This window comes from Mytilus trossulus, chromosome 9 (genome assembly GCF_036588685.1).
Source record: "Mytilus trossulus isolate FHL-02 chromosome 9, PNRI_Mtr1.1.1.hap1, whole genome shotgun sequence".
In the NCBI taxonomy this organism is placed as follows: domain Eukaryota; kingdom Metazoa; phylum Mollusca; class Bivalvia; order Mytilida; family Mytilidae; genus Mytilus; species Mytilus trossulus.
In genome coordinates this window covers 41,647,369-41,655,490 of record NC_086381.1, presented here as the reverse complement: position 1 = coordinate 41,655,490, position 8,122 = coordinate 41,647,369, and the positions used below count along the sequence as shown (strand labels likewise).

The following is an 8,122-nucleotide window of genomic DNA, read 5'->3' as shown; positions in this document are numbered from 1 at the left end:
AAATAATTTTTCATTTGAGTGCATTTACGTAACAATAACGCAATGTAACCGTAGACATAAATATCATTGTTACACTCGTAAGTATTCTATGTAGTTCCTTAGTCAACCCTAGGTCTGCATTCCGGCGATATAGCCTAAACTTCATTGCAACAATAACTTTTTTACGACTGTTACATTTCAATGTAACCATAGCCAGTACCAACATAAAATAGAAATTTAAATATTTCACAGACATCTTTATTTACAATATAAAAATAGGAAGACTGTTGAATGATTTTCAGTGGCGGATTCAGAGGGGGGCGTATAGGGCGTACACCCCGTCCCCCCTTTGCTCGGACTTTTTTTTTTTTTTTTTTTTTGTAAAATGATTAATCAGACTAGACTTCGTGAACTTTGCCATTTCCCGAGTATTTCATTTTTATACGACAATTCTTTAGTTATAAAGACATTTTTCGCTGGCCGGTATTTACTGATTGTCAAAGTCATGTGATTTGCTATGGTGGAGTTGACCAGTGCGTTGAAAAAACGGCACTCGGTCATTTTGAAATTCAAATTACAGTAATACACATTCTAATGCAACAACGTTTGTAACGTTCATTTTGATTGGATAACGTCACTTTCTTACATGGCATCAATTGACAATTGATGCTATGGGACGTACGCGCAAGCGCAGACGGCATATGACAGATTTTAAATACATGTTTTAACGTTGTTTTCTGTCAGTTTCATTAGAATGGAGATAACAATATTGTATTTTAAGCTCCGACGGCATCAATTTGGGATTTGATGGTCGCAAATACCCGTTTACTGTCTCCGCTAACGCGTCGCCAGTAAACTTAATTTGCGACCATCAAATCCCCAATTGATGCCGTCGGAGCTTAAAATACAGTACAGTTATCTCCTAATTGCTTAGGCTGAGTTTGTCATGACAATCAGGAAACCTTCAAAGCGACACAGGATTGAGCAAGAACGTATTGACTTCTATTTCACTATTCCACTAAACAGAAAGTAATGGTAAATACTCTATAGACTATTACACCTTAATGAAAAAAAAGTTCCACAATATTATTTACCTACGAAAACATGTTTAACAAATTGAATAATGATCCCCAGTCAGTATAATCTCTAGAAAGATTTCAAGTCTCAGGTACGAACCATTTGATTTGAGGAGGCAGTCTGAGATATTTGAGAGAGAAAAAAATGACTCTGATTTTAGCCTTAAACAAATTTTTGGCCGTATCTGGATTGAAAACAATAGTCTTGTCCAATTTTTTGCTATTAAAAACTAAAATTTCCAACAAAAATATTTAGCATGAAATGAACATGATGAATAAAAACGGGCGTATTTTTTTGTGGCCGGGGTTTGCATGTCTGACTGGAATGTCTGTTTTGCCGGACTTATATATATTGAATACTTTTTTCAAGACCAGACTGCATGCAACCTGCCTACTGGGTGTGACTTTTATGTCTCCATTTGTTGACCGTCATTCATAACTTCGTTGTCATTTCAGACACTTTCGTAGTCTTTGGTGGATTTGGAACCCCTTACTTCGGTTCCCTAAGTTATGTTGGGTGAAACATATCAATCAAACATTTTGATAAAAACTGCTTGTTTGTCTTTTTTAACTCGTGTCGGTCGTATTGTAAATTTCATCTAATTTCCATGTCTATTTTTTACTGACAAGTCCTACATCAAATATATCAGTACATAGCTTTGGATCAATACTATCATTTTATGATAGACAATTAATAGGGAGAATACAGCATAAAAAATGTCCAACCCTTACACTTTACAGCAACTATAAAATATGCATGCCCCAAGCCAGGAACCGTTTAAATAGTGCATATAACACTTATTTTATGTTTTTTTTTAGCCCAAAAAAGGTCCCAAAAAATGTCCGACTCGCTCCGCTCGACAAAATTTAATATCTTCGCCCCCCTTTCAAAAATCCGGGATCCGCCCCTGATTTTTACCACATCAAATGCACAATGAGCAAACCCATATATCGCGTTGCCCAGATCGCATAGTATGCTAAAAAAAATATTTAAAAAACCCAGAAGTAACAGAAATGTTGTTGTTAAATCTTTTCAAACGAGATCACTTATATATAAAAATATACATATATGCAGCAACAACTGAACAGCAACAAACACAGCAGTCAATGTGGCGAGATGAAATAATTTTGTAGGCACCTAGGACTTATATATTAAAATGTTTCCCAAATTAAATGAAGCATTGGGCCCTATAAAAAAATCCTGTCAAAATAGGAAACACATTTTTAAAAGGGGGTTCCAAATCTGGAGATAGGGTTTCCAAATAGATTTCCCTTTTCTAATTTATGCATTTATCGTTAAAAAGGGGTCCAACCTTCGGACCCCTCCCCTTCTTGCGCAGAGGGGTGTACCGCACCTCCCTTTATCCAATCATATATTTAGAAAGTCATGCTGATCATTTCACAAATATCAATTTGACAAATATTAATACTATAATCTATTTAATAAGGTTTGGCAAAGAAGTATGTATATATCAAAAACAACCCGCGATTTTATACCTATTTTGACATTTACAGAAAGTTCTGTAACCAGAGGCGGATCCACCCATTGTTTTAAAAGAGGCTTCCAAACACAGGCACTTGTTTCTAACCATACGAAGGTCGACTATCCATAGTCGACCTTCGTATGGATAGAAACAAGTGCCTTTTGTTCCAAACACTCGGGATAAAAGGAAAAAGGGGGGTTCCAACTCAGTCGCCTAAAGATTTCATAATTATAGCGAAAAAATGGGGGAAATAAAATATTTTAAGTAGTATTATATAGAATAATGCATTGAACGTCCAAAATAATTTGGTGTTCCCACCCCCGGAACCCCAGGGGTCCGCCACTGTGTAACGCGTATTCTGCTTTTTTAACTAACGTAATATGTTTTGAATAAGCTATGCTACACTTTTCTCAGTTTTAAAATATTCAATGTACTACTATACCTTGATCTACCTTCAATGATCCCATTGTGGTATTCAATCCAGAAGAAGTTTGAACTGTTGAACTGTTGAAATGTCAGTGCGAGTGCAAAAATAACGTTTGTAAACAATGAATGACGTCATGTGTAAATCCAATCACATAAACGTTTTACAATAGGCAATTGTATGTTTCATATTGACGCGCTTTTGTGATTACGATAATAACATCAACGGCAAAATTTGAGACAAAATGCAGTAGATCAGCCGGGAAGGATAGGATACAGAAATACAGCAGAGAAAATATCGGTTTACCAGCCACTTGCAGAAATTCTTAAAGTTACAGAAAGAGACGATTGTTACGACAAGTCAGAGATGGCGGATCCTTTTCGAATCATCTACGGATTGCTATTGTTCATGTATGTTTTACAAGTCAAATGTATGTCTTCTTCCATCACAAGTTTTATTCCGTGAGCATCCTGTCAGATCATATATTTTGCCGGAATCAACATTCTGTATACTGTGTCAACAGAATACAGAATGTTGATTCTGTATTCTGTTAACATTCTGTATTCTGTTGACACAACATTCTATATTCTGTTGACATTTATACAAAAACAATGTCTTTCCCTTCAAGAATCTAGTTCAAATTTATGTGATTCATAAGGGAACAGAACATTTGATTAACATATATATATATATATATATTTTATAAAAAAAAAAGATGCCGTATTATTGCCAACGACACAACAACAACAGCAACAACATATATTTTATTTGCCAATCATGGCACCCAAAATGAGCGGAATAATCACAACTCTCCACAACAGATCAGATGACCAGAAATTAACAAATATAGGTCACCATACGGCCATCAATAATGAGCAAAGCCATATCGCATAGTCAGCTAAAAAAAGGCACCAAAATGACAAATGTCAAGGAATTCAAACAAGAAAACTAACGTTCTTATTCATGTACAAAAATGAACGAACAATGAATATGTAACACACCAACAAACAACAACCACTGAATTACAGGCTCCTGACTTCGGACAGGAACATATACAGAATGTGGTGAGGTTAAACATGCTAGGGTCTTCCCCCTAAACCTGGAACAGAGTTGTAACAGTACTACATAACAACAAACTATAAAAATCAGTTGAAAAAGGCTTATTTAACTTTAAATAACAGATGAATGCAAATAGAAATACATCTCAGTAACAAAAACATAATGGACGTTACCGTTACTCAACAAAAAAAGTCACTAAACACAGATCTGAGAGTACTTGGAGTTACTGACAGCTAGTTCAAAGCCACTAACAACTAATAACAAAAATCATGCATCTAACTTCAAAGACTTGGTTCATAGTTTTTTTTATACTTCTGTTGATTATATTTAATCTTAGTTTTTTTCCTTCTGTAAAAAAGAGATTAAATAACAGACGCAATGTTCAACTTTGTTTAAAGATGGCAAATCTGTGTTACATTCGTTTAATGTATAATAATACACACAAACTAAAGATACAGAAAGACAAAGTTTGCCTCCAACGACAAGCAAGAATAAACCAAGAAACAGAAAACAGAAAATTTTCCAATGTCCTATTTGGCTGGCTTTCATATTATTCCCATTGTTGTTCTAAAGTAGACAGAAGCAATGAAGAATCGATAATAGTGTGGTGCTTGAATATGAAGAAAAGAGAATAACAGGCAAAATTAATAATAAAAAGTGAAAAATGATATATAGAATATTACAGAATACAGAAATGAAGAAACCACTTCCAGACCAGACCCTTTTATAAGTTGCACATTTTTTATTTTTTTTGCCTTTTAAATCTTTCTGTTCGGACACCATATTGGTCCGACACCCCATTAGCCTGACGCCCTATTAGTCCGACGACCCATTGGACCGACACACGAATACTAGTAATCCGACACATAATTATTGAGCAATACTTTGTATGAATAATATTAATATTTTAAGAGGATAATCCCCATAGTTTAAAATTGTCCTACTGAGATTCCTTAAAATAATAACATATTAGAGTACATGTATTAAAAATTTGCTTAATGTTCAGTGGCAAATATTACATGCATGTTCAAAACAATTGTTAAATAAGTACTATAGGTAAGTCCTGTAAAAGATGTCATCTGGGGTGAAAGAAGGTCAATGAAACCTGGACTGCCACTGGACAACGAAAGCATATTGAAGGTGGACAGGAATTTGCCCTGCTGCATATTCAGACAAAAGGCCACCGACTGCTTCTCAAAGAGTTGTTGCAATAGTTATTAACCTGCAGAGATCATGGCACTCTCTTTCTATACATGCTATATGAGGCATCCGATTAAAGGTGACCAATCTTACATTTTTTGAAAATTAAACATCCCACACAATTTTACTACCAATGGTTTTACTGTATCACATAAACATTATCCGTTGTGATGACTGACTTGCACTTCTGGTGAGATTTTCTTAGTGAGAATGTGTTCACATATGGAACATATCTTGTCCTTATGTCCCACGTAAGTGTCATCAATAACTCCTGAACCACTTTACAGAATTTTGTAAATCATCGATACAATCTTTATCTCATGATGTATTTTTTCAAAGGACAATTTACAAAGTGTTACGTCCATAATTAATACCATAACATGCATGTTGGGAAAAACAACTTCTTATAAATGCATGCAAAGTATTTGATGCAGCATGATCTATTGTTATAGGTATCTAAAAATGGATCCCACCAGAACACAAAGACTAAGTCTATGAGGAAAATAAAGTTTTAGATCAACGACTAAAAATTGTCATGAACAGATAAAATATGAGATAGAGATAGAACTGGTATGAAAGGTGACAGTAGAACATTGAAATAATTTGAAAGGTAGGTATATATATAGTTTTACACTCAATTATGATTTTTTTAAAGTAAGTATTTGCAGTTTTTCCTATAATTTTATTATATATTTTTTTAATATCATGAAATGTTGTAGTGTGTTCATATGACAACAAACCAACAACGAGCAAGTTCAAAAAAATAAAGAGTAGAAATACAATTCTTCAACAATTGAAAGATATCATTAAAGTTAACAAAGAAGTCTACGGGAAGTACATATCCGTACACACAACTTCTCATTTAAATGTTTCACAGATTGCATTGATATTGTGCTCGAATAATCAGATTATATTAATACATATGTGTTTTGTTGCCGATCCAAAGATATCAGAGTGTTACAGCAGGACATAGTTGAACTTAGGAACCTAAAGGAAATATAAACAAAGATCTCCTTCTCTGTAACCGAATAACAGATTTAAAAGATAGTAATTTATTATAATGAGAATTTCCACTGGTACTAATAATGAAAAAATTCACAAAAAGAATACTTTTGTTTAATTTTTAAACTATTGCATATGTATAAAATGATAAAAAGTTGTAGGATTGTCACTGAGACAACTATCCACCAAATTTGAGACGATGTGAATGTGAACAATAATATACCACTGTACAGTCTTCAACAATGAGAAAAGCCATACTGATTGTCGGCTACAAAAGACCATGACATAAACAATATATGAAACAATTTAATTCAGAAAAATTAACGACCTAATTTATAACAAAACAAATAAAAAATATTAAAAGTGCAGCCCGTATTGAAAACATGGACATTTGCCATGAACCCAGACTTGGGACGCTAAAATTCTTCTCCAAATCGTATAAGATCAGGCCCTGAAGTCATACAAAATTTTCTCAGTGCCCGGAGAAAAAAAATCGTGGTCGAAAATTGAAATCCAGCATTTTGATTGGTTGATTTGTTGATTTTGGAGTTTGAGTATATAACTGAAACGAAAGTTTAATTACTTCAAGGACAGTTTTCAAGTAGGTAAATCAAACATTGTTCCATTTTTTTTTCTTTCATTTTTCTCCCTGTATAATATAAACCTTGTATAATTAACGTTATACCACCTTTAGCAATGCATGTACACTGATTCACATTATGTCATGGTTGATTGGACTTTAACAAAATGATAAATGTTATAATCCACTTTTTCCTTTCCAGAAACAAGTTGGCAAAGATATATATCACATGCATAGGAAGAGCAGTGGAAAATAACATTGAAGCAGAATTATGAAACAGTTATTTTAAAAAGACATTAAATTGAGAGAGAGAAAAACACATTTTTTTACTTTTTAATGCTGTTCATTCTTAAGATTACTGTTTATTGTATTTCGATGGAAGTTATTGCAGTTGATAAGAAGATAGAACAAAAATTTGAGTTCTTCAGCTTGTTTTATTCAGTCAATAAAAATTAATTTTGAAAAGCAAACCATATATGTTCAAAAATCAAAAAGGTTAATTATGTACCAAATGACCTCCGTCAGACATTAATCAGTCTGTTGGAAATCTTTCTTTAAATTTTTATGCTTATTTTACAAAATGTACCTTTGTTTGTATGTCTGTAAGATTCAAATCAATCAGAGATTTCTGAGAAACTACCAACCAAGAGTTTCTGAAAGTCATCAGTCCTCATGTGAACATGCTATACTGAGTAATGTAGTTCTTACCCTTTCAACTCCCCGTTAACGGGATGCCTAAATATTTTAACACCAAATTTCATATATTGTTTTCGTAAAATACGCTTTGCAGTTTTATAGGAAAGAGTACAAGAGTTATGCATACATGTATCTAAGTTACTATTCACAATACACTCATTACAAGTGAATGAAATTGCAGCATGATTAATGTATACAAAAAAAAAAAGAAATCTGTCAATAAATGTATTTAACCATTAAAAATCTTACAATGAGCATATGATTGGAAATTTATTTATGAGAAGTTAGACTAAAAAAAGTGGTCGTATTCTGAATATTCGCTCAGCTCACAGTAAAAGGAGAAAAACATACACTGTTCAGTCTGAAGGTACCTGTTCATGTAGGGGGACATGTCTTATAGCAGATTCTCTCCTTGTGGTGAACTAGCATGTTAAAAAGGAGCTAAGTGTATTATTGGTCTAGTTCTGTACAAAATATGTTAATTACATTGTATTTATATCTGAGTATCATGTCCTGTTCCTGCACTTAGTTGCCACTGGATCACATAACATCAATCCATCCACCCATCTTCTCAAAAGTAATATATCGAGTTCCAATGTTCAATATGTTCTGATTTGACTCA

General features: G+C 33.5%; 1 long non-coding RNA gene across 1 annotated transcript; it reads left to right on the top strand.

The window, feature by feature from the left end:
• The first annotated feature begins 3,202 nt into the window (after positions 1 to 3,202).
• Positions 3,203 to 7,702, top strand: LOC134682942 (uncharacterized). Its single transcript, XR_010100933.1, has 3 exons — positions 3,203 to 3,373; positions 5,675 to 5,832; positions 7,007 to 7,702. It is a non-coding gene; the product is annotated as an uncharacterized LOC134682942 (long non-coding RNA).
• The last annotated feature ends 420 nt before the right edge of the window (positions 7,703 to 8,122 follow it).